Consider the following 27,768-nt stretch of genomic DNA (forward strand, 5'->3'; position numbering starts at 1 on the left):
CATTTTTTCCTCCCTTTTCAGAGGGATGAAAGTCAGCCTGCACTCTCTGTGCCAAACCACCCCCATGCAGACCTGGTCCTACAACCCTGCTCCTAAAACTCCAAAAATACAGGCATCAGCTCCCTCAGTGTGCTCATGCACGGATCCAGTGCGCAACATGCTCTCCTTGGAAACACTCATTAAGAGCACAATTAGGCTTGGAACTCTTACAGAAATGAAGCAGGGAAGGAATGGGGCTGAAATGCCCCAAAACAGAAATGATTAATAACCATCTTTGAATTCAACCTCTCCCCGCTTTGGCCCAATGAATACTTCATTATTTATACAAAAGGGAACAGCTCCATTAAGAGAGACTGAGGCCTGGTCTACACTACGCGTTTAAACCGGTTTTAGGACCATTAAACTGATTTAATGCCACACCCGTCCACACTAAGAGGTCCTTTATATCGATATAAAGGGCTCTTTAAACCGGTTTCTGTACTCCTCCCCAACGAGAGGAGTAGCGCTAATATCGGTATTACCATATCGGATTAGGGTTAGTGTGGCCGCAAATCGACGGTATTGGCCTCCGGGCGGTATCCCACAGTGCACCACTGACCACTCTGGACAGCAAGCTGAACTCGGATGCACTGGCCAGGTAGACAGGAAAAGCCCCGCGAACTTTTGAATATCATTTCCTGCTTGCCCAGCGTGGAGCTCTGATCTGCACGGGTGGCGATGCAGTCCCAAATCCAAAAAGAGCTCCAGCATGGACCATACAGATGTGATCGCTGTATGGGCAAACAAATCTGTTCTATCAGAGCTCTGTTACAGAAGACGAAATTCCAAAGCATTTTAAAAAAATCTCCAGACAGAGGGCACAGCAGGGACTCAGCACACTGCTGCGTGATAAGCGTAACAGAAAGCCAAAGAATCAAATGGATGCTCATGGAGGGAGGGAGGGGGGACTGAGGACTCAAGCTATCCCACAGTTCCTGCAGTCTCCGAAAAGCATTTGCATTCTTGGCTGAGCTCCCAATGCCTGTAGGGTCAAACACATTGTCCGTGGTGATTCAGGGCATAGCTCGTCAATTTACCCCCACCCCCCACCCCCAGAAGGAAAAGGGGAAAAAATCGTCTCTTGACTCTCTTAAATGTCACCCTAAGTGTACTGAATGCTGCTGATAGATGCGATGCTGCAGCACTGAACTGTAGCATCCTTGCCCCCCCTCCTTGGTGGCTGATGGTACAATATGATTGATATCCATCGTCATCATCAGCCTTGTGGCAGATGGTATAGTACAGAAGGACTGGTATCCGTCCTCATCATCAGCCCATGAGTGCTACTACTTCCCAGTAGATGGTACAGAACGGCTGGTAACCGTCTTCATCATAGCAACAGGGGGCTGAGCGCCATCAGCCCCCGCCCTTCATGTGTAAAGAAAAGATTCTGTTCTGCCTGGACTATCATAGCAGCGGGATGCTGGGCTCCTCTCCCCCACGCTGCTTAATGTCCTGTCTGGACTATCATAGCAGCCAGAGGCTGCCTTCCCCTCATTTTATCTCACTAACAAGTCACTGTTTCTTATTCCTGCATTTTTTATTACTTCATCACACAAATGGGGGACACTGCAACGGTAGCCCAGGAAGGCTGGGGGAGGAGGGAATCAACAGGTGGGGTTGTTGCAGGGGCACCCCCTGTGAATGGCATGCAGCTCATCATTTCTGCAGGATCTGACACGGAGCAGCTGTGCTCTCTGGTTCTCTGATACACTGGTTCTCTAGTACACTTGCCCCATATTCTAGGCAGGACTGATTCTATTTTTAGATACCATAAAGGAGGGATTGACTCAGGGAGTCATTCCCATTTTTGTCTTTTGCGCCCCTGGCTGATCTCAGCCAGGGGCACCTATGACAGCAGCAAATAGTACAGCACAGAAGGATTGGTAACCATCATATCATTGCCAATTTACAATGGCATGGTAGATGGTACAGAACAGCTGATAACCATCTCTGCTATCATGCAAAAGCAAATGAATGCTGCTGTGTAGCGCTGCTGAATCGTCTCTGTCAGCGGCATCTAGTACACATACGGTGATAGTGACAAAAGGCAAAACAGGCTCCGTGGTTGCCATGCTAATGGCATCTGCCAGGGCAATCCAGGGAAAAAGGGCACGAAATGATTCTCTGCCGTTGCTTTCCCAGAGGAAGGACTGACTGATGACATTTACCCAGAACCACCCGCGACAATGATTTTTGCCCCATCAGGCACTGGGATCTCAACCCAGAATTCCAAGGGGCAGGGGAGACTGCGGGAACTATGGGATAGCTACGGAATAGCTACCCACAGTGCAACGCTCCAGAAATCGATGCTAGCCTCGGACCGTGGACGCACACCGCCGAATTAATGTGCTTAGTGTGGCTGCGTGCACTCGATTTTATACAATCTGTTTTACTAAACCGGTTTATGTAAAATCGGAATAATCCCATAGTGTAGACATACCCTGAGTCTGTAGCCCAGTGGTCAGGACACTCACCTGAAATGTAGGCGACCCAGATTCAAGTCCTTGTTAGTCAGGCAGAATAAAGACCTGAACCCAGGTCTCCCTGAGCCCCAGTGAGTGCTGTGGGTTAGTGGTTATTCTGGGGTGTGACATATGTGCTCCCAGTTAATCAGGAAAAAATTTAAAAGATCTTGGGTTCATCCTGATGCAGAATGGGGAAAAAAATTAAATCTTAGAAAAATTTTCATGGGATGGAAATCATAGAATCATAGGATTAGAAGGGACCGCAAGGGTCATCTAGTCTAACCCCTTGCCAAGATGCAGGATTTGTTGGGTCTGACCCATCCAAGACAGGTGATTATCCAGCCTTCTTTGGAAAACCTCCAGTGAAGGAGTGTCCACAACCTCCCTAGGCATCTGTTCCATTGTCCTACTGTTCTTACAGTTAGGAAGTCTTTCCTGAGATTTAATCTAAAACTGCTATGCTGTAGTTTGACCCCATTGCCTCTTGTCCTGCCCTCTGTGGCAAGAGAGAACTCATCTCTATCTTTTTAATGGCAGCCTTTTGAGTGTCTGTCCCCCCTCCCCCCATCTCCTCTTTTCCAAACTAAACACCCAGTTCCTTCAGCCTTTGCTCATATGGCTCACATTCCATCCCTTTGACCGTCTTTGTCACTCACCTCTGGATCCTTTCCAATTTCTCCACATCCTTTCTATATATTGGTGACTAAAATTGGACACAGTACTCCAGCTGAGGCCGAGTAGAGTATAGTAGAGCGGTACTATCACCTCCTGTGACTTGCATGCTATGCTCTGTTAATGCAACCTAAAATTGCATTTACTTGTTTTGCAACAGCATCTCATTGCTGACTCATGTTGAGGTTGTGATCCACCACAACTCCCAGATCCTTCTCAGCAGTGCTGCTGCCAAGCCAATTTTTCCCCATTCTGTATTTGTACATTTGGTTTTTCTTCCCAAAGTGTAGCACCTTACATTTGTCCTTGTTGAATTTCATTTTCTTGTCTGTTGCCCAGTTCTCCAATTTATCAAGATCCCTTTCCACCTCTATTAGTCACCGTACACATTTAATTTAGAGCTCTCTCCTAACTTCTGAGCCCCCAAAGTCACATTCCCCCAAGGCCATCACCAGAGGAACTGTCATTACAGTGCATTACATGGAGAAGGTATTTGTGCCAGGGAGCCAAACTTTTGATTTTTCAAAATAAATCCTCCTTCAAGAGCTTCACTTTTTAATTACTCCCCCAGGGAAGCTTTGCTGAAAAAGAGACATCGCCCTGTCTATATTAACTTGCTCTGAAGTTCTCCAGGGATATGGAGGTGGCATTTTTCTTATCAAATTTGAAAATAGAAGCTTACTCCAAAAATTTACAAAACTCCAGCTGGTAATTCCCTATTCCCTTCTCCTGGCCCTAGCCCATGCCCCCTGCCGTAATTTTCTTTATTTGAAAGAAATAAAGTCTCTGGCATTTCATAATTTCCATGGATCTAATATCCCCACAGCGCCAGTGCTAACCATGTTTGCTTTGGCTCTCTGAATGCTGCAGGAAGAATAACCACACTTGACAGGGTCCCACAAAACACATTTCCCCTCTTAAAATGTGATGAGCTTTATAGAGATGTCATCTTTTTAATATTCTTATTGTTTTGGCTGGCCCCACAGACACAGCCTGCCCCCTCTGTGGGCCCACAAACAACATCAAGATGAAATGAGTGCACTAATGCATGATACATGCTTTATTGCAGTTCTATCAACAGTCATCTTCTTCATCCTTCTCCTTTCCTTTGACCTTCCTATAGCTGCCTTCTGTTTCCACTTCCTGGGCTTGGAAACTTGCCATATCTGTATAGGGAAAGTCAAATTCTGCCAGTGTGTGTCTGTAGGCATGCATGCAGGGGACAGGCATAGTTTTGCACAGTAGGTTTAAGTTTGCACAACAGGTAAGAGCTGACACATACGGATAAGTACGGGTTGCGTGTACTTATTAGAAATGCATGAATTGTTCCCAGTGATTAGTTTATTCTGCTCATTTTGCTCTTCATGAGCTGTTCACAAATACAGTCTGATTTTTACAAGCCTGTTTGCTATTGGTAATTGTCAGGGTGAAACTGTAACTCCCCCTGTGCAGGTGAGTGCAAAGCACTGCTCACTCCCCTGAGCAGGCTATCTGTATTGCAGGCAGCAGTGCAGAGAGACAGCAGCTTGTGTACAGGCAGGTGGACAGCAGCAAGGAAGGGGCAGAGCCTTCATTCTACATCCCTGCCCCCAAAGTGCCAACCAGTGCAGCTAAGCTCCAACAGAGGGCGACACAATCTGTAGCCACTATAGGGCCGATGCAGGTTACTTCTCTTGCGGAAGAAGGGGAACCAGGGACCCACTTGTGACAATCTGGCCCCTGATCTGCTCCTGGAGCAGACCACTATATGCTGCCACCTTGCTTGGTGCTTGTGGCAAAGGCACAACTGAGCTCTCAATCCACACGACTGCTGGAACCATGTGTCTTAATCAGTCATAAGCACAGTCAGTTGAGTCAGATACAAGTTACAATCCACACAAGCTTTTCTGCCATCACCACCAGGGTCTACATTCCAGACCTAGCACACGGCCTCCCTGTTGTATTAAAAGTGCCTTCTGGGCCATGCCACACGGTGCTGGTCCACAAAGGGCCACACTAGCAGTGCCTTATGCCTCAAACAGTTCCAGTGACACAGTTGGAAATACTCAGAGTAAGGTGCTGCCCAGCATGGGCAAGGGATCAGAACCTGGGTCAAAGCATCACTGGAAAAGTGTGTTAATTTCTTGTATCCACCATTCAATTTTAGCTGTTGTCGCCCTGTGGCTGGTCAGCATAGTCATATATTGTCACATGGTATTGTTTCTGTCCCTTGACTGGATGTAACAGAGGTGTAACCAAGGTGCTGGGACTTTAGTTCTCTCAAGGAAAGAGTAGGAGTAGTTTGTGGAGCTGGGCCAAAAGGACTAGGGAACTGTTAGGTTATACTACTGGGCCAGATCCCATGCAGGTGTAAATCAGCATGGCTCCATTGAAATCAACAGGCCAGAACCCCAGCAGGTGTAAATCGACATGGCTCCATTGAAATCGACAGGACAGGTCCCCACAAGTGTAAATTGACGTGGCTTTATTGAAAGCATCATCATCCTGCTTTCTCCAGTCAGCAGCAGTGTGACAGACCTCAGCTGACTCAGGGCCTGGCACAACCCGCCCCACCCCCCAAGTCTGTCCTTCTGCAGTGTGAACAAGGCCTTGCTCTATTGGTAACAGCCGCCCCCCAGCACACACGATGAACAAGAGAGGAGGGAGAAAAGGTCTGCCCAAAAGAAACCCAAGATCCTGCACAGACTCCAGGGGGCAGGCCACTAACGTAAGATATGACTCTGTCCTCGCAACCTGCCACTGCTTCTGCTGACCAGAGTAGAGCGAGGCACACACATATCCATCCGCAATGGCTGACAGCAGGATGGTGACGCTCACCTGGTGCCAGTTACTGCCAAGGGGAAGGAGACAGAGGAATCAGTTGTCAGATCTCTTCTCCCTTTTTTAGCAATGTCACCTCTCAGGAACAACCTGCAGAGCTGCGGCCACCAACCAGTAAACACTCCTGCCTTCCGTCACCCTAACAGCAGCTAGAAAGTCATTCCCTCTGCTGCGTGGTACCTCTCTCAGCTCCATGAGTGCCCTGCCTGCCATACCCACAAGGTCTCGTGTGCTCATTACAATCTCTGTGGCTCAAGCACATTGTGTAGTGTCTGTACATACAGAAACTCAAATTCTCTTCCAGTGCAAATGAGTGAAACGCCACAGGGTTGGGGGTTCCCCTGGGAGGGGAGACCCAGAGTGTGGGGGTATTGCTGGGGCAGAACCCTGAGGTAAAGGGCTACCGAGGTCTGGGAGGGACATGGGGCCTGAGGCAGACGAGTCACCGGCCACCAGGAGGTGCTCCGAGTGCTGGACGAGCTAATTCCCAACTGACCAGCAGGAGGCGCTGCGGTGGTGAGTCTTCGCTCTGCTACGTGTGGATTAAATACACTTTGTAGTGATGATGCAGATTTCATCACCCCCAAAGGCAGACTTGCAGGCTTATTAGTTCTGACCCAATATATACAAGGATCATTTCCTCCCTGACACTGCCATGCAGCTATCATTGGGCATCAGCAACATTGCACTGTGCTTTTATCCAGAAACAGAGATAATTTCTCCTACAAACACCATGGTGGAAATCTTAGGTCCAGAGAATGCCTTTGACTATGACCAGAAGACAAGGCCTAACAAAAATATCCTTCTAAAAAGCACAAGAGCTTCTTTCATGACCATGAGTGGGCAGGACCTCTGTTTTACACCTCATCTGAGCAATGACACCCGTGGCATCACATTGCCCACTTAACATCTTGCTGGAGCATTTTTCATTCCTGACTCAGAAGGAAGAGTGCTTCTTAAATTGCCAACATCACTTTACCTTCAGCAACTGGGCTTTCCTTACCAGCCTTCAACTAGGGCCTGACCCATGGCCACTGGAAGTCTTTCCATTATGCACTTTCCAGGCCTGATTCTGATTTTGTTTACACAAGTGTAACTCCATTGACCGCTCTGAACAACTCCTAGTTATCCTTATTGCGGTTACCATCTCTCTCTTCTATCCTCCAGTATCCCCACTCTCTTTGTTGTCCCTTTTATCGCTTCCATTGACACCTGTCCCTTCCTCCCAACCCTCATTCCTATTTGGCTGTCTACACTATGGGGCCTATGCCAGTACCATACCAAAGTACGAACTCTAACTCCCCCAAACATAAGACAGGCCAGACTAGGTCAGACCAATGGTTCATCTAGCCCAGTATCTTGTCTTCCAACGGTGACCCCTGCCAGAAGAAAAGAACAGGGCAATTATCGATTGATCCATCCCCTGTCATCCAATCCCAGCTTCTGGCAGTCAGAGGTTTAGGGACACCTTGAACACGGGGTTGCATCCCTGACCATCTTGGCTAATAGCCTATCCTTCAGGAACTTATCTAATTCATTTTTGAACGCAGTTATACTTTTGCTTTTGGATTTATATAGTGACATTAAATATCATAATGACTTACTATCTATCTATTGCCTAAAGGTTCCTAACATTCTGTTAGCTTTCTTGACTGCCACTGCACATTGAGCAGATGTCTTCAGAGAACTATCCACGATGACTCCAAGATCTTTCTTGAGTGGTAACAGCTAATTTAGATTATATCGTATTGCCTGTATAGTTGAGATTATGTTTTACAATATGCATTATTTTGCACTTATCAACATTGAATTTCATTTGCTGTTTTGTCACCCAGACACTCCCTTTAGTGAGATCCCTTTGTAACTCTTCATAGTCAACTTTTGATTTAACTATTTTAAGTAATTTTGCATTGTCTGCAAATTTTGCTTCCGCACTATTCATTCCCTTTTCCAGATCATTTATGAATATATTGAACAGCACAGGTCACTGTACAGATCCTTCAGGAACCCCACTATTTACTTTTCTCCATTATGAAAACTCATCATTTATTCCTACTCTTGGTTTCTTGTCTTTTAACCAGTTACCGATCCATGAGAGGACCTTCCCTCTTATTCCATGACAGCTTACTTTGCTGAAGAGCCTTTGGTGAGGGATCTTGTCAAAGGCTTTCTGAAAATTCAAGTGCACTATATCCACTGAAGCACCCTCATCCATATGCTTGTTGATCCCCTCAAAGAATTCTAATAGATTGGTGAGGCATGATTTCCCTTTACAAAAGCCATGTTAACTCTTCCCCAACATATTGTATTTATCTATGTCTGATAATTCTGTTCTTTACTATTGTTTCAACCAATTTGCCTGGTGCTGAAATTAACTTTACCAGGATTGCCTCTGGAGCTTTTTTTTTTTTTTTTTTAAAAAGGCATTCGCTATTATCTAGTCATCTGGTACAGAGGCTGATTTAAGGGACAGGTTACATACCATATTAAGTAGATCTGCAATTTCATATTTCACATTCCTTCAGCACTCTTGGGTGAATACCATCCAGTCCTGGCAACTTATTACAGTTTATTTTATCAATTTGGTCCACAACCTTATCTATTAACACCTCAATTTGTAACAGTTCCTTAGATTTGTCACGTAAAAAGAATGGCGTGAGTGCGAGTCTCTCCCCTATATCTTCTTGAAGTGAAGACCAATGCAAAGAATTCATTTAGCTTTTGCGCAACAGCCTTGTCTTCTTTGAGCGCTCCGTTAGCACCTCGAATGTCCAGTGGCCCCATTAATTGTTTGGCTGGCTTTCTGTTTCTGATGTACTTTAAAAAAATGGTTAGTTTCTGTGTTTCGCTAGTTGCTCTTCAAATTCCTTCTTGGCCTGCCTTATTGTTCTTCTACACTTGACTTGCCAGAATTTATGCTCTTTTCTATTTTCCTTAAGATTTGACTTCCAATTTTTGCCTCTAAATGCCTCTTTTCTGTTTATCCATGGTGCCTTTTCTTTCTTCTTTAATTTGGAGGTATGCATTTAGTTTGAGCCTCTGTTATGATGGTTTAAATAGTCTTTGTACAGTTTGCAGGCATTTTACCCTTGCCACTGTACCTTTTAATTTCTGTTGAAGTAGCTTCCTCATTTTTGTGTGGTTCCCACTGTGGTGGGTTTCTTTGGCCTTTCCCCCCCTACAGTGATGTTAAATTTAATTCCTTTTTGTCGTTGCTATCAAGTGGTTAAGCTATATTCACCTCTTGGACCAGCTCCTCTGCTTCATTTTTAACTAAATGAAGAATTGCCTCTCCCCTCGTGGGTCTCGGGACAAGCTGCTCTAAGAAGCAGGCATTTATAATGTCTAGAAATTTTGTCCCTGCATGCCTTCCTGAAGGGACATATACCCAGTCAACATGAAGATAGTTGAAATCCTTCATTATTATTATTATGTTTTCTGCCTTTGCAGCCTCTCTAATCTCTCTGAGCATTTCACAGTCACTGTCACCATCCTGTTCAGGTGATCGGTAGCATATTCCTGCTGCTATATTCTTGTTCAAGCATGGAATTTCTATCCATAGAGATCCTATGATACAGTTTGATTCATTTAAGATTTTTTATTTATTTGACTCTATGCTTTCTTTCATATGAAGTGCCACTCCTCCATCAGCATGACCTACTCTTTCATTCCTATATATTTTGTACCCTGGTATTACCGTCTCCCATTGATTAGCCTCATTCCACCAAGCTTCCACAATGCCTTTAATGCCAGGCACTCTAGTGCATCCATTTTAGTATTTAGACTTCTAGCATTTGTATATAAGTGCTTGTATTCAGTTGCTTTCTTTCTTGTGCCATATATTTAAATGAGACTCTTGTGTTTGACTGTTCCTCACTAGCTCCTACCTGTACTTTAGCAACTTCTTTCCTATCCTCTTTACTAGGATACAGAGTTTGTTCTTTAATAAATTTGTCCCTAAGAGATGTCTCTCTCTCTCTGAACTGTGTGTTCCTCCACACCGGTCAGCTTTCCCCCAGCCCTTAGCTTAAAAAATCCACTTCAACCTTTTTAATTTTAAATACCAAGAGTTTGGTTCCATTTGGATTTAAGTGGAGCCCATCCCTCCTGTATAGGCTCCTCTCCCAAAGGTTCCTCAGTTCCTAATAAGCCTAAAACTCTCCTCTCTACTCCATCTCATCCACGCATTGAGACCCTGAACTTCTGTCTGTCTACCTGGCCCTGCACACGGAACTGGAAGCATTTCAGAGAATGCTACCACGGAGGTCCTGGACTTCAATCTCTTACCTTGCAGCCTAAAGCCTGCAGGACCTCTCTCCTACTTCTCCCTCTGTCACTGGTATCTACATGTGCCATGACCACTGGCTTCTCCCTAGCGCTGCACATACATCTATCTAGATGTCTTGTGAAATCCACAGCTTTTGCATGCAGCAGGAATTCACCATGCAGTTCTTCTGGTCATCACAACCCAACTATCTATATTTCTAGTAACTGAATCACCCATTACTACTGCCTAGCTCTTACTAATAAGTGGGGGAGCCCTGCCCTGCCCTCAGTGTGAGAGGATACCATGACGACATCTGGAAGGAAGGTGCAACTATGGGATCATTTCCCTCTACTCCAGCTTGATGCGCTCCTGCTCCTTGACATACAGGAGCTGTTAAATTGGAAGGGGCCCGCTCTACAATGTCCCTAAGTCTCCTCTATGTACCTCTGTCTCCTTTTCAGGGCCGGCTCCAGGCACTAGCTTATCAAGCAGGTGCTTGGGGTGGCAACTCTGGAGCAGGGCGGCACTTTCAGGTATTCGGCAGCAATTCGGCAGAGGGTCCCTCACTCCTGCTCGGAGCAAAGGACCTCCTGCTGAATTACCGCAGATTGTGATCGTGGCTATTTTTTTTTTGGGCTGCTTGGGGTGGCAAAACCCCTGGAGCTGGCCCTGCTCCTTCTGCTGCTCCAGCTCAGCCACTCTGGCCTCCAGAACCTGTACTATGTCTGTGAGAGCCAGGAGCTACTTGCACTGAATGCATGCACATGCCACTGCCCACAAGGCAGGTAATCATACATGCTGCACTTAGTGCAATAACTTGTATAGCCCCTGCCCTGCTGCTGGACTTCTGCTGCACTAATTTTGCTTTTGTGGAATTTATTTTTTGAAGGGCAGGAAGGGGTGTTATTGGCCAGTTTAGAGTATGTTTGTTAGGTGTATGTGCCTGTCACACTCCCTCACAAACCTCCCCTGTTTGCCAGCTACATCACCAGAAGTCCTCTTCCATCAGCACAGCTTCAGCTACACTGGGGCTTTTGTTGGCCTAGCTATGTCAGCTTTTTGCACACCCCTGAGTGACCTAGCTCTGCTGGAATAAATGTTAAGTGGATTCCAGGCCTTTGTCTCCTTCTCAGGGTTAGTCTGCTGAGCCTGAACTGCCAGTTCACCTCTGGACTCTGTGGGCAGCCTCTTAGGTTTCCCTTTGCTCTCTAATTAAATGCAATGAGTCATGCTACACACTGGCCAGTCCTGCCTGTGCATTCAGTAACAATTAGGCAGCTATTGTTACAAGGCATAATGTCCCAGGAAGGCTTTTCATTGTGGTCTCCTCCTCCGAGAGAGGAATCATTACCCCCTGCCCTCTCAGCCCTGCCCCTCCTCCCTCCCCTCCACCCCCAGGGGTTGACACGCTGTGCTGAGGATCAGCCTCTGTAGGGCGGAGGTAATGTTCTCCATGTCACTTAGTGCAGCCGCGGGGGCAGGTAAATCACAGTGGAGGGACATGAGGGACTGCCCTTCTGCAACAAAACAGTGCAGGAAGGCAAGACAGCGAAGGGAAAACCATCCGTCTCCCAGCACAGCCATAGCTGTGATTAGAGTAAAAGCCTCCTGTGACAGCTGCCTAGACAGCCCATTTCTTAACGCTGGTACTCATGATGAAAATGACATTGGCAAGGATTTGTATATGATCTAACCCTTTACAGTGCTGTGCCTGGCCACTCTTGTTATGTGACCACTTCCACCGTCTTCCAAAAACTCTTATGATCTTCAGAGTTCAAGATGTTTGTCTCTCCACCAAACCAGTTTATCAAAATACTGTTATATTGCAGAGTTGACCTTATATGGACTTCTTTCCCCCTGCCTTACCCTACCTACAAATACTCCTGCTGTGAATTATTGAGCTATCGACATTTGAGCTGGTTGGAAAATTGCAGTTTTTCTGCAGAAAATTGATTTTTCATTAAAAAAACTGAAAACATTCATTTTTAGGTGACCAAAAATTGGAGCTTGTTGAACCAAAACTGAAAATGTTGGGATTAAAACTGGAAAAAAAATTAGGTTTTCAATTTTCCAACCAAAAGAAAATTGTGAAGTGACGATGACTTTCTGCAAAATTTCATTTAGTCAAAAACCCAATTTTTGGCTGAAAAAAAGTTTCAAACAGACAATTTCTGACCAGCCCTTTTTATGGTGTACTTTAGTTCCTATGCACTTTTTACCTTGACTTTGCTGTTGTGTGTTGTGTGAAGATTATAATAAGGCTGAGAAGTTTGTGTGAACTTCTTGTGGATAAGAGACACTAGAAGGAAAATAAACACCCCCACAAAATTGCATTCTATACAGCAATGACACACAGGCGACATTAAGGTTACACCATTAAGCACTTCAGTGGAAGATGGGATTTTCAAAGGAGCGTAAATGTACCCATAACCTATTCATTCTCAATGGGTGCCTAACCCCTTTAGGTTCTTTCAACTATCACAGCTGCAAGGCTCAGGCACAACTGCAGGCCTGTGCAAGGACTACTCCTCCTCTGCCTCCATCCTTGGCATGCATGGAGGGGGCAGAAAGGAAGTGGGGGCAGGGCTGTGCCCCTTATGCATCAGCGGAGCTGGCCAGCCATACAGTGTGAGGGGGAAGAGCAAACTGCACCCCACAAAGGGGTGTGAAAATGGGTACACAGCAGCTGTACCCCTGGGAGCGCTAGGAGGTATTCTTCATCCCTGAGGCCTGCTACAGGTGGTGCCTATGTGGGCTCCCCACCCCGCATGCTGGAGCAAATCAGAACATATTCACTGCAACACATAAAACCCTCTGTGATGGCAGCCTAGCACTTGGCCACTCGGCCTTCCTGCACTCTCTTTGCACCAGTCTATAATCCTGGGTCCACAGAAATGTGTGGCAAACTTGAAGCACATAACATAGATATTACAGAGGCCAGCAGGAAGCTGCCTATTTATCCTGGCTGTGCTCTGGTGGGCAGGGATAGCATTGTAACCCTGTCTAGTTTTCTGGTTTTAACCAGTCTGAATGTTTGCATTGCGAGGCTTGTGTTACATCGTGATGTCAGCCCTGCGAATTACAGCTTCTGGGGCCATCCCATCATTGTGCATTATGAATATATATCTATAAATAGTGGCATACCCCAAGAAAATCCCTTTGTTGTCTCTCAACAGGGCCACCGTACCCAGCCTGCACACCAGGGCCGGCTTTAACAAGTGTGGGGCCCGATTCGTACTCACCTGGCAGTGCTCCGGGTATTCGGCGGCAATTTGGCAGCGGGTCCTTCACTCGCTCTGGGTCTTCCGCGGCACTCAGGGACCCGCTGCCGAAATGCTGCCAACAGGGGCAGCTCTAGGATTTCCGCTGCCCCAAGCACGGCGACACACCGCGGGGGGCACTCTGGCGGTCCGCTGGTCCCGCTGCTCCGGTGGACCTCCCGCGGGCATGCCTGTGGATGCTCCACCGGAGCCACGGGACCAGCGGACCCTCCGCAGGCACGTCTGCGGGAGGTCCACCGGAGCCGCCTGCCGCCCTCCCGCGGGACGCTGCCCCAAGCGCGCGTTTGGCGTGCTGGGGTCTGGAGCCAGCCCTGGCTGCTGAAGACCACCGGAGCGCCGCTGGGTGAGTAAAAATTAAAAAGGCGCCGGTGTGGGGCCCTCTTAGGCGCCGGCGTGAGGCCCTCTTAGGCACGGGGTCCGATTCGGGGGAATTGGGCGAATCAGCCTAAAGCCGGCCCTGCTGCACAAATCAGAAGGAGAAGGTGGGGCTGGATAGGACATACACTACGCAAGCACACCTGTAATGGTGAGAATAAAATGCACTGGAATCACATTACTGACATGGCCAAGGCTGAGAAGGGGTCCCTGCAGCCAGCTGTATCACTCACACCTCGTCCTAGAGCTCGGGGAAGTGAAAGAGCCTGCAACAGCTGTCACATAAATACAGACTCTCCCAGGCAATGGTTGTGATTTCCCTATCTTCAAAGGGCTGCGGAGGGCTGCATTTTCCTGGGCCTCTTTCATCTCTCTCATTATTTTTCTGAGAGAACAGCAGAAATGAGAGTGGGTGCTGATTGGCTAAGATTTAATTGGAACTCTGGGAAGCGCTTCTCTGATTCCTCACAATTACCTTCCCTCTCCCCCCCCCCTTTTTTTTAAACTTATACTTTAACGATTTGATTCCCTTTTATTTCAGGCCAACTGTTTCCTCCTCCCCCGAGTCTCTCAATGCTAGCACCACAGCACCACACGCAGCAGGCAGCTGGGAATGATAACAGGCCTCAGCTGTCAGGCCTTAGCTGGTGTTACAGCTCAAAGTGAGAGCTCCACAAACTAATTCAGAAACATTTCACTATAGATAGTTACTTCCCCACCCTACCCCAACCCTGACAGGGACAGATGGGACATTGGTCATTGTGCTTTGGATTCCTGGCTTGACCAATAAGGCAGGGAGGGAAAAAACGAACACACACAAGGTTCAGTGACTGTATCAGAGGCACTTGCTAGGTTTGTGATACACACAAGCGTGTTGCACAATCGGGTCAGGCTTGGGTCCAGGAGGTAAGGTGCTTATTTTTTTGGTGAGCAGGCAGCTATCAGCTTCTGATATCCCTAAGCAAGGCCCCTCCCCTTGTAAAATATTTCTGGGCTTGCCTTTGAGAGCCCCACTTGCCAAAGACGTGCTTAGAAGGGGCAACTATTCTGGCGCATGCCACTTAAGACTCTTGGGGTTCGCCCACACTGCAAGGGAAGCTGTGACTGACATGGGTACACAGACCCATGCCGGCTTTAATTAGCGTAGATGTGGTGGCATGAGCTTCAACCCAGGCTAGCATCCTGAGTATGTTCCCAGGCTCCCGCTGGGCTTGTCCTGGGGTGGCTAGCCCATGCCACCGCATCTACACTGCTATTGCTATCTGTGCTAGCTGGAGTAAAGCTTGCAGGGATCGCCTAGCCATGCTACAATCACAGCTTCACTTGCAGTGTAGAAGTATCCTTATAGCTTCCCCTTCTGAGTCCTGCCACAAGTGGGGGACAAGGCAGGTAGGAGGACACCTGCTTTTTAGAGAAGTGATGGATATGAAAGCTATGGACTGTCCCAAGAGTCTTTCTGAATGCCAATTTCCCCCGATCAGCTCTGTGTCCAGTCCCTGAAATGCCTAATCAAGGCCATGACCAGCTCCAATTTTCCAGCCAGAATTGAAATCTTTACTGCTACTGTACAGCTTTCCATGCCTCATTAGCCTCAACAAGACCTGAGGTTGTAAGAAAAGCCGCCAAATCTGCCTTCATATTTTTCATGCTCCTGCTTAGCTGGTGCGGCAGAGCCGGGAACTCTGAACAAAGAGGGGAAACTTCTGATGTTAAGAGTCTCTAATTCCTTATTCTTATGTTGCCATAGAGTGAAACCTACACCAAAAACTGCACCAAAACATCCCTGAACATAGAGGGTGGGGGGCAGGTTAGTTAAAGTACATTGGATTTAAATGGTGCTAGGGTCTCACTGCTTCTCATGGAAAACGTCCAAGAGTGCATAGCAACTTCCAGGTGCTTTCCACGGCAACTGGCAAACAGCAACACAGCCTGCCTCGTTCTCTGCGCAATAAACCTAAGATGCCATTCACAGCAGCCAGTGCACTCACTGCCTTGCACTTATTCCAGAACACACAATCCATATTTGACAACTACACCGCAATGGCAGCCAGCTTTAAGCCTCATCCCACCACTGTCTGTTCTACCCTGCTCTGCAGAGCCCCGCCTCCCAAAATGGAGAAGGACCTGTGGTCACTGCTGTCCCACCCACATCCTAAGTGATGCAGGGTAACAATTGGCCCTGTTTTACTAGCTGGACAGTAACAGTGAGATGAAGTAACTAGACCACAGCTCTTCTCCATTCAGCACACTCTCATTGTCTAACATAGTCAGCTAACGGAGTACAAATCAGTGAGTACCCTGGAACTAACAGCAGCTACCAAGACCTCCCCTCCTGCAGAGTCGTGGAGTGCTGGTGAGGAAACACTGTTCTGCAAATTTCTTGCACCTCTCTTTGCACTGACTTTAGTGGGAGTTTTTCTGAGTGGAACCCAAGTAAAGTGCTCAGAATTTGGCACACTCCATTTCCATGGGCTCTTTAGGGCCAAGGCCGTGCCTGATTTTGTTTGTGCACAGCACACGATGGCAACACCAGACACTAACAACAAGAGTTGCGGCCTGCTGGTCAGTAGCATAGACTCTCCAAAAATGAAGCTCTCATAGCTTGTGATCGAGAAGGTATTTGAAAAGGGCACGTCTTAGTGACGGAAGGGTTTCTTCTTTCCTAGCCAGCTCCTTGGTAACAGAAAGCTGTAACAAACCTCTAGGAGGTATTGACACTCTATTATTACATGGGGAGTTAATCCCTCTTAAATCATCAGGGCTCATTTGATTTTCCAAATGCTCAGTTTCCATCATAATGAACATTCACATTAAATAATAGCTGCACCCAGGCTTGGAGAGTAAGGGTGTGTCTACATTACCTGCCAGATAGGTGGGCAGCGATCGATCCAGAGGGGAATCGATTTATCGTGTCTAGTCTAGACGAGATAAATCGACCCCCAAGCCCTCTCCCGTCGACTCTTGTACGCCAACTCAGTGAGAGGCGCAGGCAGAGTTGACAGGGGAGCGGTAGCAGTCGACTCACCACAGTGAAGACTAGGGTGACCAGATGTCCCAATTTTATAGGGACAGTCCCGATTTTTGGGGCTTTTACTTACATAGGCTCCTATTACCCCCTACCCTGTGTCCTGATTTTTCACACTTCCTATCTGGTCACCCTAGAAGACACCAAGGTAAGTCGATCTAAGTACGTCGACTTCAGCTACGTTATTCACGTAGCTGAAGTTGTGTAACTTAGATCGACCCATCCTCCCCCCCCCCCCAAGTGTAGACCAGGGCTAAGGATTGTGCCTGCAACATTATTCCTTTTAGAAACAAAGTGCTTCCCTCCAGATCCTGACGCTCACTCAAGCCCATCTAGAGCCAGAGTGTGTGAGGCCCCATGAAACCTCAGAGAGATGAGCAAGGGTCCTTCCCTCTCCCTTCTGCATAGCTGAGCAAGGGCCCTTCACAATAATATCTCCTGTGCTGCTCGCTGTGCATCCCTGGTTGCCTCAGGGTGCCTGAATTTTCCAAAGTTACATTCCATCATGTGTTATATTCACAACATACACAGAAGTTAGATAAAAACATAAATACTCCTTCTGTAAGGTTATAATGTCACATTACCCTTATTCTTAGAATCCAGAATGACAACACATAGTAACCCAGTAACCAAAAACAGAAAGAGACAAAGCAGGCTGTTCCCTAAGGCCGTGAGGCACAATTCACCCCACCTCATTCTAGGCTGTTTTTTTTACTCTGATTGTCAGCTTCCCTGCTTCCCTGCAGAACCCTCCAACTTGCAAGCAAGACCAGGAAACCCCTTACAAATTAAAATGACATCCTTCAATTCCAACATGGTTTTCAATACACCACAATATGCATATGTAACTCACTGGTGAGTGCGTGTTACAGGTCCCCTTCTGTGCTTGATCGGCAGAGAATGAGAGTTTGTTTCAGCCCTCACTAGAGAACCTGGCTCTGTAGTTCAAGCTGTAGCAGCTCATGCTTTTAGCTCTGGAGGTGCAATCCCTGGTATGTTGGCCAAGATGGCAGCTATCACACATGCATCAAATCTCACATGCGTTGTGAGGGACAAAGATAAAACCAAGCACAAATATCTGGCATGAATTAATTTCTCCAAGTGTGCTTTTTTTTTTTTTTTTAAACACACAATGGACCTGCTTTTCCATTAACCTAAAGCTTGGGTAGTCATTTACACCTGCACAAAAGAAGTGCAAAATGGGTATGAAATGCTACCACTGGGATCTGACAGCATTTTACACCTTCACTCTTCAATACACGGTGCAGGGCAATGGAGAACAAGGCTCAATGGGTTTTGTTCCATTTTGGTAACTGACAGTCAGTCACTGAGGCCTGACATATGTGGTTCTATTGGATGCCTGCCACCTGGAACCTACAGCAGCCAATCAGCTCTCTCTTATCCCATATACCCACTTACAGATGCATTATAAGATGCTCTAGTTTATTTCACAGAAAACTTGCTATCCCAAACATAACTTAGCACTACATCTGTGTACTCTGTGATTCACACTATTTTGGGTTATGCTGATTACCAGGAGCTATTTCCATTGGAAAGTTTGGAACTGAGAGCTATTGCTATATAATTGCAAACAGTTCTGGTCTCATTGAATCTTGTTTCCATATTTCAGCAACATATACACAGAAACGCATAAGATAAACATGAGCTTCCGAGCATCTGGGTTTGTATCCTAGAGGCTATATAGTTTGCATTTATCCAAGATGTATGAAGAGAGGAGGGCCCTTGCTTTTGGTAACGCAGTGAGTTAATTATACCAGCCGTTCACCTCTAGAGAAATGGGTTCAAATCTGCCTTGGGATACAAGGGAATTAAGGGCCTCTCAGCCTGGTCCACAATGGTTTATTCAAGTTAAAAAACAACATAAAATTAACATGATTTTCCTATTTTCTGCCCCATTGTACAGTATGTGAAATGAATTGATCTGGAAAGTCTTTGGCAGGGATGTCAGAAGAGCCTAAGGGAGTTGGGTGACCAAGGCAATTAAAGTCCAGGGGATTTGGGCACCTTGATTCTCTTTAGCTGCTTTTGTAAATTCCATCCTTTACCAACTAACATTTTGTTCCCCTGTGACAGACACAGACCTTCATATGACTAAAAAGCTATTGAATGCAAGGTGCCGTTATAATGTGTGAGACAAAAAATGACTAGTGTGACTGCAGCTTTAAAGTTGTGAGATCAAGCACTCAGAGGTAGAGCATTCCAGTAAGTAAGGGTACGCCAACAATGCTGACTCAGTCATGCTGCAAATCCTGCAGATTTGATCAGCTACAGTACTAAAAACGTCATATGCCAAGGCCTACGTTAAACAAGGAAAGGGCTGCTAAAGAAATGCTGCCCATTTCCCACATGGCCAAGTTAATGTCAGAGTAATGTTGGCCTTTGGAATCACCTGCCCTTTGAGCACTTGAGCTCATGGCTTTAATGTTGCACATTTTATATTTGGGAGATGGGGAATGGGCACGTTTAAGGAAGAGGGTGAGGCTAGGGTCAAAACTCTGGTTCTGATGAGCTGCACAGTTTACAATTTGTAAGCCCCTGGATTTGCATCATTTTAGGACACTGCATCTCACTGTGCTGTACATTTATTTTGACAACTGAAGTCTAAGTAATTAATGATAATGCTTCCATAGAGCACCAGCCAAAGAGCTGTACTATAATTTGCAAGAACCAGATGTCTTTGAATCAACAGGAAAGCATTTATGGTCTGTCTCCTACAATGTTCTGAGGACCCTCAACTCCCGCTGACTTCAATGGGAGTTAAAGGTGCTACATTTTACGTTCACAGAATACACACAGAGAAGTTAGATAAATACATACATATTCTTGCTGGAAGGTTGCTATGTAACACTACTTTATTTCTTACAATTCAAAATAACAACACACAGGAACCAAAAAGAGAGAGAAAGCAGGCTGTTCTCTAAAAGAGAGAGGCACAACTTACCCCACCTTACTCGAGGATGTCTGTTAGGCCCAGATCTCACGCTTTCCTATAGAGCCTCTGGTTCAGCAAGCAGAACCACGAAAGCCCCCTGGTATAATAAACTACGTTTTTAACAAAGTTTTGTGTGCACAACACTAAGCACCTTGCAGGATTGGGCACTCAACCAGCTGCACACACATACTAAGTGTCTATTAGTTCAGGGATCAGATTTTTAAACATGGGCCTCCCATTGTAATTTCCAATTCATTATGGGCACAAGTGAAGTCATGGGGACATCTATGTGAATGCACCCACAACCCAGGCAGCTGGACATCTAAATGTCCCAACCCTGTGCCCACAGAGAAAAGCAGGAGCAAATCCATGTCACACATGAGACACTGATTTCAAGCTGGGTTGGTGTGTGTACCTGTAGACATCAGGGCAGTTCGGTACTGTGCATGCTCAGTATGCAGTTTTCAAATCTTCCTAATTTTGTGAAACCCAAGCAATATCTTTCAGAACAAGCAAAGGCAAAATACTCATGAAGAACTGCTTCAAATTTCAAACATCAGCCACTTTTGCTGGAGCCCTGTTAAATTAAGGGCCATTTAGAATTTTTTATTTTTTTTTTTTAACTGAAGAGAAACATTTTTTCCCACACTCTCCCATAACTCAAAGGTGACTTAAAAGAACTTGCCTGGGCTCCACACACAAATTCTCCTCCATACAGAGACCAAGCCTGGAAAATAAAATGTCACCTCTGGAAAGTGAAAGGTTTAGAAAGCTGTGGGCATTTGGATACGGAGGTGGGGTTCAGTGAAAATGGCGTTGCAAACATAACTCTAGTGGCACTAAATTTGCTCCTTTTATTGATTTATTTTATTAGGTCACCAAGCACAAGAGCACTTACATCTGTGGGACAAGGCTGTAATGTAGACGCTGACATAATTAGATCGCCGTAAGCTGCCCTACGTTGACCTGGCCGTGTAGTGTAGACCAGGCCTGAAACACTTTCCACGTCTCAAGACAATGACTGGACCTGCCACTTTAAGACACTGAAAATGGGCCCAGAAAAAGAAAATCCGAACTAGTGACAATGGAGAGTAAAATGATCATGAAGGAATTGCCATGAATAGAAAAGCATTGCAATTAGCTTTGAAAGCAGCTACAGTGAGACTTTGGCAGACTTGTTAAGAAGACAATTCCATATATGGGGTTCGTGAACAGAGCAAACTCTATCCCTGGCTCAAACCAGATTGTTCGACAGCAGAGTCTTAGAGCGCCTTATCAATATAAGTCCTGCATACCTGAGAAGCCCGGATAGCCCTGATGCTCATGTCGCCAATTTTACATGTTAGACTGATCTTACAAACATTTGTGAAATGCACAAATTAAATAACATTATGGGCTTTGCTTTATTTTTTTATGCCTGGAGGGATTTTGAAGCTGTAAGTAGGAAACCTGCTCCAGATCTGTTTGCAGGGGGGAGAGAGAGGGAGATTACCTGCATCCAAAGCCTGCTGCCCATCACACTGAGAGCTTGGGAAGATTATGCTGCTGGGTCTGCCAACTCAGTAGAAACAGGAAAACTAATTTTGTCCTCAAATACATTCAATCAAAAATCATTTCTCAAGGTCACTTTAGCAAAACTGCACACGCTGCTTTTCTTCAGCTTTTTTTCTTTTAGAAAAAAATGTTACCTAGTCTCACTCTGCTACCCCTTCACCACCTTCTGCACCTGGAACAGTAAATGGAAAACACACACTGCAAGGCCAGCATGCGGTGAGTCCCATAATAAGGCCCCCGGAATAACTATCAAATCAAAGGTGTAACCTAGAGAGGCATGGACTGTTGTCCATTCCAGGATGGCTCAGCTTCCCAGTGCCAGTCAGGGCCGCCCAGGGGGGGCAAGTGGGGCAATTTGCCCCAGGCCCTGGGCCCAGCAGGGGCCCCCATGAGAGTTTTTCGGGGCCCCTGGAGCGGGGTCCTTCACTCCCGGTCTTCGCTGGCGGGGGGGGTCCTTCCTCTCCGGGATAGAAGGACACCACCCCCCCGCCGCCGAATTACAGCTGAAGCGGGACCCGCCGCTGGAGTGCAGCCGGGTCTTCGGCGGTAATTCGGCGGCGGCGGGGTCCTTCAGTTCCGGGACCCGCTGCCGAAGTGCCCCGAAGACCCGCGGTGGGGGCTGCACTTCGGCGGCAGGTCCCGCTTCGGCGGTAATTCGGCGGAGGGGGGTCCCCGCCGTGGGTCTTTGGGGCACTTTGGCAGTGGGTCCCGGAACAGAAGGACCCCCCGCTGCCAACTTACCGCCAAAGTGGGGCCCCCCGCCACCGAAGACCCCGGGCCCCCGGAATCCTCTGGGCGGCCCTGGTGCCAGTTTTTCACCTCAGTAGCAGGCTACTTTTAAACTGGTAAAATTCAAACCTATAATTCTCCACCGCATTTGACCAGATGGCAGTAGGAACACCTAGCTACATTACAACCCCCTGTAGTACCTACAATACAACCCCCACTGTGCCTATGTGACGGGTTCAGTCACAGAGATCCCCTTGGGACTGTCACCTGACATGCTGAGATTACCTCTGAACCTCCCTGCCAGCTTGGGACTCCAGAACCCTGCCTTGTTGAGCCAGACATGCTAGCTTGCTGCAACACAGACCCAGGTCTGGTCCATGCCCCCAAAGCTGCAGACTTTAACCAAAAACTGCTCAGCAGGTTGCCTCTCTCCAGCACCCAGCTCCCAGTGGGATCCAAACCCCAAATAAATCCATTTTACTCTGGGTAAACTCATAAATTGTCCCCCCTCTATAACACTGATAGAGAGACATGCACAGCTGTTTGCTCCCCCAGGTATTAATCACTTACTCTGAGTTTGTTAACAAACAAAAGTGATTTTATTAAGAATAAAAAGTAGGATTTAAGTGGTTTCAAGTAATAACAGACAGAACAAAGTAAGTTACCAAGCAAAATAAAACAAAAACACACAAGTCTAAGCCTAATACATTTAAGAAACTGAATACAGTAAATCTCACCCTCAGAGATGTGCCAATAAGCTTCTTTCACAGACTAGACTCCTTAGTCTGGGCCAAATCCTTTCCCCTCGTGCAACCCTTTTTAGCTCCAGCTCAGGTGGTAACTAGGGGATTTCTCATGACTGGCAGCCTCTTTGTTCTGTTGCACCCCCTTTTATAGCTTTGGCACAAGGCCGGAATCCTTTGTCTCTCTGGATTCCCACCCTTCCTTCTAAATGGAAAAGCACCAGGTTTAAGATGGATTCCAGTACCAGGTGACATGGCCACATGTCCTGTGAGACCCCAAGCCTCCATCCTTTCTGGCCTGACTCACATGAACACAGGAAGGCTTACAAGTAAACAGAGCCATTTACAACCAATTTGGAGAATCCCACCCTGGGCCAGGCTGCACTTTGAATAAATACAATAGGACTTTAGCACAGGGGTTCCCAAACTTGGTTTATGGCTTGTTCAGGGTAAGCCCTGATGGGCTGCGAGATGTTTTGTTTACCTGAGCATCCACAGGTACGGCCGCTCGCAGCTCCCAGTGGCCGTGGTTCGCCGTTCCCAGCCAATGGAAGCTGCGGGAAGCGGCACGGGCCGGGCCACCACTTCCCGCAGCTCCCATTGGCTAGGAATGGCAAACTGCGGCCACTGGGAGCTGGGAGCAGCCATACCTGCAGACGCTCAGATAAACAGAGTGTCTCGCGGCCTGCCAGGGGCTTACCTTGAACAAGCCACGAACCAAGTTTGGGTACCCCTGCTTTAGAGTAATACTTCCTATTTCTAGCTTCAGATACAAGAATGATACATTCATACAAATAGGATGAACACACTCATTAGATTATAAACTTTGTAATGATACCTTACAAGAATAAAGCATATTCCAGTTACATTAAATTCACACTCATAAGCATATTTCCATAACATATGGAGTGCAACTTCACAGGCTACACCGACAGGGAATTATACCTCCAGTTTTCCCTATTGTAGAGAAGGCCCAAGAGAACTAGCAAACTAAGGGATGCACTGATTTAGACTTTATTAGCCTATAATGTTCACCTGGTACCACTGCAAGGCGCTATAGGAATGGAGTTTTGAGCTCTTTCATCTTCATGCTGAGAGTTTAGCTCTGTCCCCAGGGAAAGAAGCATCAGAAATAGAAAGTAAAGTATTTTGGGGAAGGAGGAGGACTGCAACTTTTTTTATAGCACCCAGTTTCACAGATTAAATACTAGATAATTCAGTGCATTTCTGCAAGCTGTCTTGTGGTGAAATAAATGGCAGTTGCTCAGCAACAGCAGTGATTGGCATCTGGTTTTGCTAGCTGTTCTAATACTGCCCAAGTTTATTAATCTGAGTCAACAAAGGAAAGACGATGAAGTTCTCGGAAATGATTGGAAGATATTTAACCTTCTTATACTCTATTCATTTAAAAAAATATGTTTAGTCCTTTTAGCCTGGCAGCACAATAATGATCTTCCAAATCACTGTGCCTGAGATTGGCTACGCCGCGTCCTTCAAGAATGGAGCACATGTGAGGAATTATTTACCTTTTGCCCTTACAAATTGACTGGGACTAGGTTTCCCACAGCTACATTGAACTAACATGCTGCAAACTTTCGAGTAGGACGGAAGCTGCCCGCTGTCACCCAGGATACATATACAGTGTTGCCAATGCTTGCAATTTTATCATGAGTCTTGCGATACTGTACTTGTGTTCTTCTTAAAGTTCCAGCTCCTGGAGTCAGGTGATTAGGTGTGAATCTCAGATTTTTTTTGTTTTGTTTCTAAATAAGTTTCTATCTCAAGTTTGTAGAGAAAATCTTGAAAATGTGACTCAAGTGAAGAGGTGACCTAAGGATTCAAAATCCAGAAGACCAAAAAAAAAACTTCAAATGTATTATTTTAAAAATGAAAATCTCCTTATTTTTACACCAATCATTATTTTTGTGACCCGACTCATGATCTTTGAACTCTCGAGTTGGCAATACTGTGCATGTGCAATGTGATGTCTGTTGGGGAGGAGGTTGTGAGAGAGAGAAATGAAGAAAAGATCTGGAAAAACCAGGGCAATAAAAGTTGCAGGGGGGTGGGGTGTCGAGAGAGAGGAATTGTCCCACGTGGCGCACAACAGCAGAGAAAAGGGTAACTTATGCTCCTATATTTAGAAAAACAACGGGGAGTCTGGTGGCACCTTAAAGACTAAGAAATTTATTTGGGCATAAGCTTTCGTGGGTAAAACACCTACTTCTTCAGATGCATGGAGAAATGGGTTTTTTACCCACGGAAGCTTATGCCCAAATAAATCTGTTAGTCTTTAAGGTGCCACCAAATTCCCCCATTGTTTTTGTGGACAAACTAACACAGCTACCCCTCTGATACTATATCCCAAGATGTTAGCAGCTCCCCAAGAGAAAGACCACTGATAAGCTCCAACCAAGTCCATGTGCAACTGTATCCAGAAGGTGCCCTCCCAAGGAACAGGGTGGGACCTTTGGGAAAGTAGAGGGCAATTGACATGGCCAGAGCAGCAGCCCAGTACAGAGATGCTCCTGCAGCACAGAGTCAAAGGGAAGCAAAGAGTATCATCACAGGCAGATTTGGAACATGAGCTACCAGGCTTTATGGAAGATGCTGTTGCATTCCTGCCTTATTCAAGGCTCTGTGCCATGGGGTTGTCGCTTCCTCATCCCCCTTCACATCAGCTGCTTCTTAATGCTCCTGCCCTGATCTTCTGTGTTTTGTATTCTATACTGAGGGGGTCATTGGTTGGTGACATCCCTGTGGAGGGGCAGTCAGTGACTGAGCAAGCTCCTTAGCTCTCACCAGCCACTCACCCAGAGGGACCTCAGCACAGCACTGCCGGCAGCAGGCCCAGATGGGAAGGGGCACTGCCCTCCAGCCTGCCTGTTGGGAACCTACTTTGCTAGAGATCACAGTTACCACAGACAGTGAAGCAGCGATTGCTAGCTCCACCCTAGACTCCCCAGTGACTAGGATCTCCACAGCACTTAGTCCTTGCACATTTTGCCATCTGTTGTCTTAATTTCCTTCATTCATTCACAATTTCTTCCTCCCCACTGCCCTCAGTGGATAGATGACAAGTAATTCAGTTCAGCATCTGCCTGCTGACCACTGTGTAGTGCTGCTTGAATAAAGCATGGCTGATAGCACCATCTTTCCATTGCTCCTTGGGCCATGTGAAGGCTTCCTTCTATGAAACTAACCCACTGCGTAGGAAAGATAGGAAGTACAGCAAGAGACCACCCTGTCTTAACCAAGAGATTGTCAATGATCTGAAACGCAAATGTGTCCTACAAAAAGTGGAAACGGTGTCAAATTACAAAGGACAAATATTAACAAATAACCCAGGTTTGTAGGAACAAAATTAGAAAGGCCAAGGCACAAAACGAGATTAAACTAGCTAGAAGCATAAAGGATAACAAGAAAGCATTCTACAAATACATTAGACGCAAGAGGAAGACCAAGGACAGGGTAGGCCCATTAGTCACGGGAGTATAGGGGGTGGGGGTGGGTGGGAATAATAACTGAAAATGTGGAAATGGCAGAACTGCTAAATGACTTTTGTTTCAATTTTCACCAAAAAGACTAGTAGTGATTGGACGTTTAACATAGTGAATGCCAGTAAGAATGAGGTAGGATCAGAGGCTAAAATAGGGAAAGAACAAGTTAAAAATTACTTAGACAATATTGAAGAAATCAACTCATTAGGGCTTGATGAAATGCATCCTAGAATACTCAAGGAGCTGACTGAGGAGATATCTGAGCCATTAGTGATTATCTTTGAAAAGTCATGGAAGACGGGAGAGATTCCAGAGGACTGGGAAAGGGCAAATATAGTGTCAATCTATAAAAAGGGAAATAAAGACAACCCGGGGAATTACAGGCCAGTCAGCTTAACTTCAGTACCCAGAAAGATAATGGAGCAAATTAAAGCAATCAATTTGCAAACATCTAGAATATAATAAGGTGATAAGTAACAGTCAGCATGGATTTGTCAAGAACAAATCATGTCAAATCAACCTAATAGCTTTCTTTGACAGGGTAACAAGCCTTGTGGACAGGGGAGAAACATTGGCTGTGGTAATCTTGACTTTAGTAAGGCTTTTGATACTGCCTCACATGACCTTCTCATAAACAAACTAGGGAAATACAACCTAGATAGAGCTACTATAAGGTGGGTGCATAACTCGTTGGAAAACCATTCCCACAGAGAAGTTATCAGTGGTTCACAGTCAGGCTGGAAGGGTATGTTGAGTGGGGTCCCACAAGGATCAGTTCTGGGTCTAGTTCTGTTCAATATCTTCATCAATGATTTAGATAATGGCATAAAGAGTCCACTTATAAAGTTTGTGGATGATACCAAGCTGGGAGAGGTGGCAACCTGTATTCTTTCTAAGCTGCGCGGTCGGGCGGCCGCCCAGGAGTGATTCAAGTGCCACGCACTTGATTAGCAGAGCCACGCACAGCATCTGTACAGGTGCCCCTCCCCCACTGCTGCTGCTTTGCAGCCATGTTGCTCCTGCAGCTGCTCCTGGGACCCTCCTGATGGCTGTGCAGAAGGGGGGGAAAGTGGGGTGCTGATGTCAGGGTGTCCCCCTTCCCCCATCCCTGTACCCCACCTCCACAGAGCAGGGGAGAGGGGACAGAGCTCAGGACTCACAGCAGCTCTGAGGTCTGAATAAGCCTTCCCAGCCTTCCAGATGGTGAGTGAGTACCTGAAAGAGACAGCACATGGTCTCTCGGAGATGTCCCCAGAAGAAACTCTCCCCCCCACACACACACACTTGTATTATTATTGTTGTTACTTCTTGGTACTTCCTACAGTGCACATATATTCTCTTT

General features: G+C 46.4%; 1 protein-coding gene across 5 annotated transcripts in view; it reads right to left on the minus strand.

Moving 5' to 3' along the window:
• Positions 1-27,768, minus strand: part of EPHB1 (EPH receptor B1) — a 393,781-nt gene that overhangs the window by 89,875 nt on the left and 276,138 nt on the right. The gene's annotated exons all lie outside the window — the stretch shown is intronic.

Source organism: Mauremys reevesii, linkage group 9 (assembly GCF_016161935.1).
Source record: "Mauremys reevesii isolate NIE-2019 linkage group 9, ASM1616193v1, whole genome shotgun sequence".
Taxonomy (NCBI): Eukaryota; Metazoa; Chordata; order Testudines; family Geoemydidae; genus Mauremys; species Mauremys reevesii.